The sequence below is a fragment of the Anolis carolinensis genome, chromosome 1, assembly GCF_035594765.1.
Source record: "Anolis carolinensis isolate JA03-04 chromosome 1, rAnoCar3.1.pri, whole genome shotgun sequence".
In the NCBI taxonomy this organism is placed as follows: Eukaryota; Metazoa; Chordata; class Lepidosauria; order Squamata; family Dactyloidae; genus Anolis; species Anolis carolinensis.
The window spans coordinates 195,352,792-195,366,038 of record NC_085841.1 but is presented as its reverse complement, the minus strand read 5'-3'; the positions used below and the strand labels follow the sequence as shown (position 1 = coordinate 195,366,038).

General features: G+C 38.1%; 1 protein-coding gene across 1 annotated transcript in view; it reads right to left on the bottom strand.

The window, feature by feature from the left end:
• The window catches only part of znf804a (zinc finger protein 804A), a 266,577-nt gene that overhangs the window by 208,748 nt on the left and 44,582 nt on the right, over positions 1-13,247 (bottom strand). The window lies entirely within an intron of this gene.

The following is a 13,247-nucleotide window of genomic DNA, read 5'->3' as shown; positions in this document are numbered from 1 at the left end:
TATGCACCATCAACAAAAGCCAGGCTGCCTCCAACAACACCAACTTTGAGGGCAGGCCACACTGGCTATTTTCAGGTGGCAGAAGAGTTTATTGAAGGCAAAATATTCTAGACTGTAGATTTTGCTATTCATGAACTCTAGAGAAAGATTTCACAAAACTAGGAATGTCTAACAAATCTGGTCCGTGGGACTTCGGAGGCAATTTTTCTGGAAACCATTTCTTTCTAAATATACGTGAACCAGTTCACACACAAATGCCTCACAAAAGGTGAGAAAATTCAAGTACAGTAGAGTCTCACTTATCCAAGCTAAACCGGCTGACAGAAGCTTGGATAAGTGAATATCTTGGATAATAAGGAGGGATTAAGGAAAAGCCTATTAAACATCAAATTAGGTTATGATTTTACAAATTAAGCACCAAAACTTCATGTTATACAACAAATTTGACAGAAAAAGTAGTTCAATACGCAGTACTGTTATGTTGTAATTACTGTATTTACGAATTTAGCACCAAAATATCACGATATATTGAAAACATTGACTACAAAAATGGCTTGGATTATCCAGAGGCTTGGATAAGCGAGGCTTGGATAAGTGAGACTCTACTGTATTATGATTATAAGAAAATTAAGTACCACTGTAGCATTTTTGTAGTATTTTGAATATATCTACTTATGTCTAATTTTATAAGCTAAGTATAGTTTGACCTTGTTACTACTTGGATGAGAAGCCATTGAAACCCTGGTGAAGCACTGCTTCCAGTCAGGATTGAAAATACTGAGCTCAAAAAACTAAGCCTGCCTCAGAGTAAAGTAGTTCCATATGGTCCCAGGTTCCTAAATTATTCTGGTGCCATAGTCATAAAATCTCGATAGCTTCTCTCTCTGTTGCTGGTAGTAAAAATAGAATTACAATAAATTACATAGTCAATCCCTATACTTTCATAATGCATAAACTCAGTTGCCTAGGATAGCTGTGTTACTCTCACTATTGCTAGAGCTGTCTCTAGATAACAAAGTTGTAAACTAGCAAACAGTGTCTGCTTCTTTTTGATGACAAGAAAGAGGAAGACACTATTTACTAAGTCACATGAATTTTTATCTATAAAACACGACAGAAAGCATTCACCTAAATGGTGACAGTGCATAGTGACAATGTAATTAATTATCTGAAACCAACCAGGGTTTTTTTTAAAAAGGATTTCATTTTTCTGCAACTCAGCAATGAAGACATTGCTTGAATTTCACTTAGAATGCCTTTCCATAATATATGGTCACATACAACACAGGTATATCTATCAGGCCATTAGTTAAATGAAACCAGGGAGTTCTTTCACACATTCAGTGTAAGAGACATCTGTACTCTCTCAGGTATGTGATTCCTGTCCAAATGAAGCTGATAAGAATGTGCTGAACACAGACATCAAAACAGGGGTAGATTAATTATATTTCACACAAAGAAGATAAACACACAGCATCTGTTATGGGATTGTGTTTGGCATCCTGTTCTTCTTTACAGCTGCCAGAGTGTGGTTGGCATTTTAACAGCCATATTGGGATTTTATTAAGAGGACCCCATTTAATGTCACCGTGTCTCATTGCAGGGAGAAGAAAATAAGTGTTTGAAACCAAAAGGTGAGATTAAACAAGCTGAAATTGAATTGAGGAACCTTGTCAGTTGCTCAGACTTTTGTTATGATGCCTAGAGAGCATATAGCAAATTGTGGTTCTCTGTAAAAGAACAAAAAACACACACAGAGAGACACAACACATCCAAAAGTGGTGCACAATTAATATGGCCTGAAGATAATATTTTCTGGCTACATTCTACTTACAGAACCAAACAGTATTTACAGCTTGATCTCACTTCAAGGTGATTAGCTAGTTTGGGGGTGATATGTAGAGAGAGCAGTACCTTGTGGCAAACAGTTTTGTCCTCCAACAGGGGACAATAGACAAGGGTCTCAGGAGAAATGTTTAGGGGAATCATAAAATAATAGAGTTGGAAGAGACCACATGGGCCTGTCATACAGGAAAAGCATAATCAAAGTATCCCTGACAGATGTCCATTCGGCATATATGTAAAGCCTCCAAGCCTCCAAGAAAAGAGCCTTTGCCACACTCTGAGGCAGAGAGTTCCACTGCTGAACAGCTCTTACAGTCAGGAAGTTCTTCTCAATGTTCATGTGGAATCTCCTTTCCTGTGATTTGTACCCATTGCTCTGAGTCCTAGTCTCCATAGCTGTAGAAAACAAAACTGCTCCCTCTTCCTTATGAAACCCTTTCACATATTTATACATGGCTATCATGTCTTCTCTCACCCTTATCTTCTGTAGGCTAAACATACCCAGTTCTTTAAGACACTCCTCATAGGGCATGGTCCTATGACCTTTGATCATTTTAGTCACCCTCCTTTGGACAGCCTCCAGCTTGTTAATATCTCTTTTGAACTGTAGTGCCCAGAATTGGACACCGTATTCCAAGTGAGGTCTAGCCAAAGTTGAATACAAAGGCATCATGACTTCCCTCAATCTAGACACTATACTCCTTTTGATGCAGCACAAAATCCCCCTTTTTTTAGCAGATGTATAACACCATCGGCTTATGGTCAATTTGTTGACCACACAGACTCCAAGATCTTTCTCACATGGACTGTTGTCAAACCAGGCATCACCTATCCTGCATCTTTCCATTTTACTTTTTCTGCCTAAGTGTAGTATCTTACATTTGTCCTTGTTGAAATTCATTTTGTTAATACAACCCTCTGAGACTTTTTCTGTGCCTCTCCTGCTCTACATTTTCTTGTTTGCATGAGAATGTGTAAAGTCAAAACTTATATCCCTATGTACAAATCATTTTTTGCCAACAAAGCTCCCCAAATAATCATTTAATGTAGCTTTCAAGTACACATTCCTCAGATCACTTTTTACATACTTCTGTCCCCTTAACAGCACACTCTTTAAAGGATAATTTCCTTTATCATTGGTGGTGTTTAGTGGTGCTTAGTAGGTTACATATTAGTGGGATGGTTAACACATTCAAGGTTTTATCTTGGGCTTTAAATAGGAAACAGAGCCAAACAAACAAAACTCAACTGATAGTCATTTGCTCATTCATAGATCTGTAACTAACTACTATTTTACATACATAGGGGCTTTCTTCCACATAAATAGGCACAGTATTGTTCATTTGTCAATGAGATTTTTTCCAAGTAAATATGCACAGTATTGGGATTCACTAGAACACAATTCTTTGTTGTTGCTTTAAAATTATTTCTGATTCATGGTCAACCTAATTGGGGGGGGGGGAGGGGGGGTTGGCAAAATTTGTTCAAAGAGGAAGGCCTTTGCCTTCCTCTGAAGCTAAGAAAATGTGACTTGCCCATATTCACCCAGTAGGTTTCCATGACCTGTCAAGGATTTGAACTCTGGTCTCCAGAATGTCAGGTTAGGCAAGTTATTACTAGTTTTCCTCAGAATTTCCTCCACTCTGTCCCTCTTCCTGTTCAATCTGTTACATGAGCACAATAATTTTGAAAGCAACAATAATTTGGTTCACAGAAAGAAGAACTGCTTGGATCCAAATAACTTTTCTGCAGGCATAGGTAGAAAAATTGCCATGTTGTTGCACTGGAGTTTGTGTTGCAATATGAGGAAATAATAACTATGGCAAATAAAAGCTACTATTCATAAAATCCAATGGACCATAAAACAGTCTCAAGAAAGAAGTTATGCAAAGTATTATGCTGGAGCTTTCATCAAAGACTGACATCTCTGAATTTGGGGTCATAAAAGCCCTCCAATGAGCAGAAGAGCATTGCCACTGGAAAGGTATTATTGCATCCAGCCCTGCAACTTTCCCATTTCAAGTGGGAAAAAAAAACATATCAATTCACCAAAAAGTTGTTGTTGTTGTTGTTGTTTACTTGTTCTGTCGCTTCCGACTCTTCGTGACCTCATGGACCAGCCCACACCAGAGCTTCCTGTCAGCCCTTGCTACCCCCAGCTCCTTCAAGGACAAGCCAGTCCCTTCAAGGATACAATCCATCCATCTTGCCCTTGGCTGGCCCCTCTTCCTTTTTCCTTCCATTTTCCACAGAATCATTCTATTCTCCAAGCTTTCCTGTCTTCTCATTATGTGGCCAAAGTATTTCATTTTTACCTCTAATAGCCTTCCCTCCAGTGAGTAATTGGGCATTATTTCCTGGAGTATGGACTGGTTGGATCTTCTTGCAGTCCAAGGCACTCTCAGAATTTTCCTCCAACACCACAGTTCAAAATGCACTATTGTCTTGATCCTCCCAGTGCTTCTCTCTGATGCACAGTTTAAACAAAGAAAAGCAAATCTTTATAGCTTCAGGTGATGCTGTGAGCCTGCTCAAAATCTCTTCAGAAAAAAAGAGAACCAATGAAAACAGACTTGCAAAATTATTTGTTTTCATTAGTTGCTTAATAACAGAAACATATGTGTTCGACATACATGGTGCTCTGCTTTTTCTTCCCCGCCCCCTGCAGATGGTGCCAGATGCACTTCCCACTTTAATAAGATTAGCCCACTGAATTTGACAGAGCCAGACAATTTCGTTTGGAGCCATGCTGCCTTATAAAGCTAGCATTTACCCTAATAATAAGCTAATGGACTGGCAGATTGTCAAATAAATCCCAACATTTCTAAATGGCAAAATAATAACCAGAAATGTGCTAATTTACTAAGATGAGTGCTGCAAACTGAGATGTTTAATATTCTGCCTGGAATCCTAAGGCCAGCTTGGCTTCAGTTTTGCACAAGCCCCACACAAACCACCATTCCTGCCAATTTGCTATTTCAGTGAGAACCCCTACTTATGGAAACTGCTTGGGCTCTGTTTGGAGTAATTAAGACTTCATCAACACTTCTAGAAGGGGAGTATTGTAACTCCATGAAATTCTATGCTGTATGCAAGGTCCCAACCAGCTCAACATTAACTGAGGGTGCATCCACTCAGTAGAATTAATGGAATTTGATACCATTTTAACTGCTATGAGATCATGGGATATGTCATTTTACAAGGTCTTTAGCCTTTTCTGCCAAAGGCCTCACCAAACTAGAAATTCCCAGATTCTATAGTACTGAGACATGCCAGTCTCTGCTTTACTTCTAGACCTTATGTGCGTCCCAATTTCCACAACTCTTGATTGGTAGTGTGTAGTCCAAAGTCACATCCTGGAATTCCTGACTGAATGGGGATGTGTTGTTGTTGTTGTTGTTGTTGTTGTTGTTTACCCAGCTCGCCTCATAGTTTGAGGTGGTGTACAACATGATTAAAACACACATACAAAATATAATATTGTTAATATGCATATATTAAAATACAAAGAACAAAGATTAACACCAATATCAATAAAATGTAAGGTTCTAGAATTACATATGTTTACATTATCCCAGTTCATAGTACAGTAGAGTCTCACTTATCCAACACTCGCTTATCCAACATTCTGGATTATCCAATGCATTTTTGTAGTCAATGTTTTCAATACATCGTGATATTTTGGTGCTAAATTCATAAATACAGTAATTACTACATAGCATTACTGCGTATTGAATTACATTTTCTGTCAAATTTGTTGTATAACATGATGTTTTGGTGCTTAACTTGTAAAATCATAACCTAATTTGATGTTTAATAGGCTCTTCCTTAATCCCTCCTTATTATCCAACATATTCGCTTATCCAACGTTCTGCCGGCCCGTTTATGTTGGATAAGTGAGACTCTACTGTAGCTAGTAATTTCTCAGGGCAGTAGTCATCAAATGACCAAAAAGGAGGCATCTGTGAACAAGCAACTATGCACAGGATTGTACCTTATATCCGTTCTATATCTATATGCTTTTCCTTCTTACAGCCTTCATTAAAAGATTGTAATGCCTCCATAAACTCTACTGAGCCTTGTAATAAATTTCCCTTACAAGCTTTCCAGGTGTTTTGTAGGAGGCCATTTTCTTGGCCATCTTGGCCATGTTTGGATCCAAACCATGGGATCAAGAAAGCATGCTCACTCCTGCTATCCTACACCTTTCTGTATGGATGGTCATTCTACATAGATTGGTCAGAGCATATTCATGAGCTCTTTCTTATGTCACACCCACAAATAAAAGGGTACCTTTTCCATCTTCCTTAAACACTGTAGATGGAATAAACGCCAACTTCTAATGACAAAAAAGCATTTAGCCACTTCCATGGAAAATAATAACTTGTCCTTTAAAAAAATTAATGTTTTATTTGTATACTTTATTTTCATCCCACGTTTCTCCTGATATAATGACTCAAGGAGCCTAACAATACATATTAAAATGCTAATTAAAAACAATGGATACATTAAAATATACATATAGATGTAAAACAAACCATTTATGTTATTAAAGCTATTAAACATTAAGATATTACAATGTAATAAAACTTTATACACACCTTGTGTTAACACAAAACATTGAAAAACAATCATTCAATAAAGAATGAAATACAACAAATGATAAAGATATTAGAGGCCCATTGCCCTGTTTGAGTGCTTTCCACGTAATGTTAGCACCAGAAGAATAAGAATTATTAAGGTACATGGTTAAGTTCCTGTGGGATCACTATATGTGTGTGTTAAAAGAAAAAGACTCACCCTGATTAATTGCAAGCCACAGGCTGAGCAATTAAGGTCAATCAGTTTGGGCTACTCCCAAAGGGGTATAACTGGGGAGTGTTTGTTCTATGATTTGGGCTTACAGAACATTTGCTCCTGGGCTTGGTGAATTCTTGCTACTTGGCGTAAGCTCCTGACTTGCAGCCCATTTCATGCTGGCAATTTTGTCTCCACATCCAAGGAAGGAACATTGTTCCTTAGATGTGGAACATTCTACTGGAAGAATTGCATGAGTCAAATGCATGGGCTATATGTGAGTGTAATAATCAGAAGAACTGTGACTGTAGTGGTTTGTGTTGAAGTCACTGTTTTCTTGAACTTTGCTTATACAAGAGAAAATTTGAGTTTTGTATTCTTGTATTTTGAGTTGCTCATCTTTGAACAAACAAAGAGGCTAATCTTCTGAACCTGCACACATTGAACAAACTGCAACAAGAATGACATTGTAAGGGAAGATTTTTGAAATGCTGTGCTGCTCATTTTTTAGCCCCAAGTGCCCCAAAAAGGAACACAGGGTTATCAATCAAAACATATGTGGATAGCATATTTCTAGACTAGTTTGCAATACAGCTTTCACTGAAAACACAGGGAAACACAAAATATTGCCAAGCTTTGGGAAAGACAAAGAAAAAGACTAAATGGTCTTATGTCAGAGTTCACTTAATATGGAAATAAACTTTTTCAGGCAATTAGCATAGCTTGTACTAACAATTTGCACAGAACTGCAACCTAAGACTGGATATGCATGTGACATTAAAGTACATGCAAAACATATAATACATTTAGTAGAAATATGTGAGATAAATCAATTCTGTCCAAGACTGTGAAATCATTGCACTGATGATGACTAGAGTTTGAATTCTCCCTTAGCTATGGAAACTCATGGTATGTCCTTGGGCAAGTCACATTCTCTCACATCAGAGTAAGGCAGAAACAACCTCCCTAACCAAATCTTGCCAAGAGAACTCTGTGATAAATTTGTGTTATGGTCACCATAGTCAGAAACATCTTGAAGCCAAACAACAGCAGCAGCATGTGGATATTTTAAAAGACTGTGTAGAAAAAAGTTTTGATGAGTGCAAAAAATGATTTTAACACATTTTAATGCATAGGGTTGGGATTATTGAAAAAAGATGTATACTTTCAGACATCTAAATGAACAAGTTTATGTTGGATAAAAAAATAAGCAAAGAAAAGCAGGGATCACATTCCACAATAATAGGTCCCTTAAAGCCCTCTGGGTATCGAACAAATATGAAGGTAGGGAAAAGAGGATGTTCACAAATGTGGACTTTTGATATGTCCCACATCCTTAATCGTTGCTTTCCACGGAAGCCCATAAGAGAGATGTTTCATTAGATTCTCAGAACATAAGCAGTAAAAACTGGCCTCAACAGGCAGTGGAAGTCATGTCTGCTAGTTCGGTTGCTTTGCCAGCTAATCTCAGAAGTGTAAGAGCTGGCTGAGTTTGCTCATATTCAATGAGCTTGAGCAATGAAACAATGTTCTGGGGCTTAGCCATGAGGAGCCCTGGCTTCTGCGGAGCACTGCCAAACAAGTTAATTGAGGAAAGGAGAAAAAAACAATTCCTTTTCTTCATAAACCTGGTGTCATTCTATGCCAATAGGCCCTAGTTTTCATCTTCCCAATTTTTTGTCTACATCACATATGCCCTGCATACTTATTGTTATGGCTTCAGCTAAATATCACATTTTGTAAACTGGACTGCCCCCTCCTCTTTCCCTCTAAATTATTTCTACACATTCAGTAGAGTTGTGCACAGCCAATATGCCCAGGAAAACCACAGTACCCTTGTAAAGTCTACTATAAACTGTGATATAAACAGATAAAATGAGAGCAACCCAAGGTCCTTCCAATGTCAAATAACAAAATTACCCTTGCCTAGGCATCATGGGCCTCTAGCTTATGCCTGCCAAGACTTTACTAATGGCCATTTCCAAGATTTGGCTTCCCACAGTGGTACCCAGCTGTGCGGAATGGCTCCTGTCCTTATGCTGGCAGTGGGCTAATGCCAGCTGATTGGTCTGGTATGGTCTTGTTTATGCCATGTACAATCAAGAATCTCTCAGTCCAAGCCTACAATTGCACACTTTTTTGTTGTTTCCTGAATTTTTGCTCTCCATGTCAAAGTAGATTAAAAAGCCTGTCATATTTTCTTCATCTTTCTGACCATGTGGGCCAGATGCTACTGTTGAAAGCCAGATTGCTATCACATCAAATTACTTTTGAAATTTTTGGGATTATCCAAAAGGTACAGATCATTCTGGATTTTCTAATATACATTGATGCCATTCTTTGATATCAACAGAAGAAAATCAAAATTTGTTCCATACTACCTATGGTATAAAATTCTAAAGGCTACACCTTCAGGAATACATATTGTCATACAAATGGCCTTCCAATAGAAAAGTCTTTCACAAAAGCAGAGGCTTTTGAGTCTCCTAGGCCCACAATGCTACTTAAGATTACTCACAAAGTAATCTTAAACATATTGAATTGAATCCAGATTTAGTTTTCCGCCACAAGGGAATCATTCAGCCTTAGGATGGTTCTGCCTCTTAAGCATATTGCGATAAATTCAGACTCAGTCACACTGAGACAGGGATAGGAGAGTTATTAGAAAAAGAAAAATGTTTGTTATTTTTTTTAATAAACTGAAAAGATCCACCTCAATTTAATTTCAGCTAGAAAGGCAGAAAACGTAATGATTATGATTATACTAAATTGCCATTTACATTTAAGTTAAATGTCTTCATTATAGGACTTACTAGAATGAAGATGAATATAGTTATTTTATTGTTTCTTCCCCTCCAATCCTGTCCCTAGTTTGAGCTTTGGCTGGATGGAAAAGATTTTTTGGAAACCTCATTTCTCACCCACCTCATCAAAACCACATATTTTGATATCCTCTTTTCCCTTTCTTATAATCTCATCGCTAAACTCCACTCTTTCTTTAGATTAGTGATTCCCTTGTGAGTACCAGTCAAATTCCCAGGGTTAAGAGATTCAATATTCCATTCCTGGGATAGATGAGAAGCCTCTATACAGTGTCTGGTGTACAGTACAATGTGAATGCAAATAAATAAATAAACTTTCCCTTTTTTACTTGCAATAACATAACCTTGAAACAAACTGAACTAAAATCAAGAGATGGCTATGCAGGAATTTTCAAACAAAAAACAAGCTGGGAATGTGGAGGATCTATAGATATTGATTAACTGGTATTGAGCATTGCTTAGTTGAAGTTCCCCAATGTCATTTGGGTAGAGACAGATGCATCGAATGAAACTGAGCAAGCATGTTGCTGATCAAGGTCACCCATTCTGAATCTTAGTCTGGTCCATCAAAATAGGGTGGGAGAGAATAGCTCAAAAGTTTCATTTCAGGCACTCCAAGGCACATGACAGTGGAGTGGTCCAAAAGGATCCCCCATGGCCAAAGACCCATAGCTGCATATATTCTGTATTCATCCAGCGGGCTATTACCCTGCAGCTCAGTTTTTATAAACACAACTGAAAAATAGGTGAATTTAAGCTTCAGACAACCTTTGATTTATCACCTTATCCTGAGTAAGAGTAATCCATATCTCCCTCAAACAGTCTCTTTCCTTACGTTCTCCCCTTCTTTCTCCTCCTCATTTCATTTTTTTAAAGTTTCATTTCATTTTTCAGACTTGCCTCTCTCTCCATGCAAGGTGATTACAGTAGCTTGAACAAAAGTAATAAGTTACTTTGCTGCAGTGCATAATGACTGTTCTATAAAGTCAAGTAGACAGCTTTACAGGGCTATTGCCGAGCCACTACTCATTTGAGAAGTGGAGCATCTGGCTTGACTTAATTGCTGAACTTCCGCGGCAAACTATGCTTTCTGTCAGAGAAATATTATACAGTTGTTTTCTTTCTTTTTCTTTTTTTAATGGCATCTACTGTCAGACAGAAATGATATATTGTGCATTGCAATATATTTAGGCTTGGGCTGCTGCACTGAGAAAAGTGGAATGCTATGATCATTCTAAATTATGTAGATAAAGAAAATTTGCATCTGCTAGCAATTTGCACAGGGGTGGGGTATGCATAATATATTCATTTTCTTATAGCAGTTAGGAGGGCCAAGAGAATTGAAACTACATCTCTTTGAATTTGGGAAATCTTTATTCTCTCTCTCCCTCCCCCCACCCTCTCTCTCTCTCACTCACTCGCTTGAACACACACTTCACAATTCCAGGCTTCTTAGATGTCACTATACCCTGAACATGCTTCAAACAAGTAAAACATTCAACATAGATGGGTTAAAATGAATAATTAAGGCAACTCTATCAAACTTGCAGTAGACCAGGAGGCAGGCTAAACTTTTAATTTTGATTCACAAATACAAAAGTCCTGAAGAGCACATAGACTTTACCCCCAATGTTACATTGGTTATGGTAGACAAAAATTGCAATTGAACAACTTCTGGAGGGCTTCAGGTTCAGCTTAGAGGATCCAGATCTTGCAGTGACAATGGCAGGTGGTTAATAGTCCCTAAAGTGTCAATTTGCTACAACAAGAGAAACAAGCAACTGCTCTTACACACAGAGTTTCAACAGTGCTGGGACATGGGTAATTGAAGCAGAATACACACTGGAATACTTCTCAGGGCCAGCCAATGTTCTGACAATAATTAAAAGACTGGATTTAGAGGCACATTTTAAAATGTTATTTACTTTTAAAAACAGAAAAATGTCTTCTACACTCTTAAACATGCACTCCAGTAGGCATTCTGGTTGAACCCAAACTCAGCTTACTGTGGCTTTCTTTCATCACCGTAACCATGTAACACAACCTAACTGCTTCCTTTACACCAGTATTTCGATATTGTGGGTTCCCAGAGGTTCTTAGACAGCTCCCCCTAATTCCTGACCATTTGCCATGCTGACTGCAACTTCTTTGACTTGAAACTTCAGCAATATCTGGGGTCCAAGGTTTGTGAGTCAAGACTTTACAGCATCCTATTCACCAAGTAATACCTGATTTATTGGTATCATGTCACAAAGCAGAACTTTTTCTAAACTAGTATGCCACAGCAGCTGTCATTTAGCAAAGCAATGGATGAAACAACAGAAAGGGAAAATTATAGAATCACAAAGTTGGAAGAGACCATTAGGGCATCAATTCCAACCCCCTGTTATGCAGGAATAAACAAAGCACTTCCAACAGATGACCTTCCAGCCTTTGTTTAAAAGCCTTCAGAGAAGGGGAGTCCATCACACTCCAATATTCCACAGACAAGAAATATAACAGTCACAAAGTTTTGCCTAATTTTGGGGTGGAAACTATTTTCCTGCAGTTTGAATCCATTGCTCTGTGTCTTAGGGTGCATCTATACTATAGAGTTAGTACAGCATGATGCCACTTCAACTGTCATAGCTCAAAGCTATGAATTAGCAGTTGGATGTCAAACTGCATTAATTCCACAGTGTAGTCGCACCTTTGGTCTCTGGAGCAGCAGAAAACAAGCTTGCCCCTTCCTCAATATGACATCCTTTCAAATATTTAAATATGACTATCATATCCCCTCATAACCTTCTCTTCTCTAAGCTAAACTTACCTAACTCCCTAAGCTGCTCCTTATAGGGCTTGACTTCCAGTTCTTTAACCATTTTGGTTGCCCTAATGTAGGAGGATTTCCACATATGAGCATATTTTTGATTTAACAATAGGCAAAGGCAGCTGTATTGACCCTGAATATTTATATACTGTAATTCCATCATTCCATGGTAATTTTTCTCAGTTCACATGTTGCAACTATTCACCACTACAGGAACAACATAAGGTATTTGTGCCCTTCTCAGTGCTTTCCAGTCTATATATATTCTCTTCAGTAAGGAGAGCATTTCCAATAGACTGTGGCAATGACTGTGGATTATCCAGCAAAGCATGCCTGTTTTGCCACTGAGAGTTTTCCTGGCTTGGATTCAATTTCATACTCCTAAACTGGTAATGTGTGGGTCCATCTCTGGTTTGTTCTTCCTACACATTCCCTGTGTGTTTCATCCTCTGATCATATGACAGAATGTCTGTCAAACAGATCAGAATGAATTAATTTTCTTCAGTGTATAAACCTTTGTTAGTCCTTCCAGTTCTAGTTGTGAATGCTCTGTCCCACCAAGGGTTAGTCATCAATCCCACTTGGTACCCAAAAGCATCAGAAGAAATATAAATAAAATATTTCTTGATATTACAAGAGCCATGGGTGGCTTCAATAATTTTTACTCCAGCGATTGCAGCAAAGTTCCATGTACTGAAGATCAGATGTGAGTTTTCTCCTCAAAGAAGATGAAAGGATTGGATGCCCAAATTCTTTGGGTGGGGAAACACTTATTTACTGAATTTCATTAAGCATTTGTGACAGAAGGAGAGCAATTATCACAAAGTAAAAATGGACAACAAATTAAAAAACCCAGATAACCAACGCCAGCAAAGAAATTTTTCGAGTTAGACAAGGTGGAGCAGATCATTTTGGGATTAATAATTCAATTGACATCCACTGTACCTCAGACTCCTCAGACTATGAACTTCAGT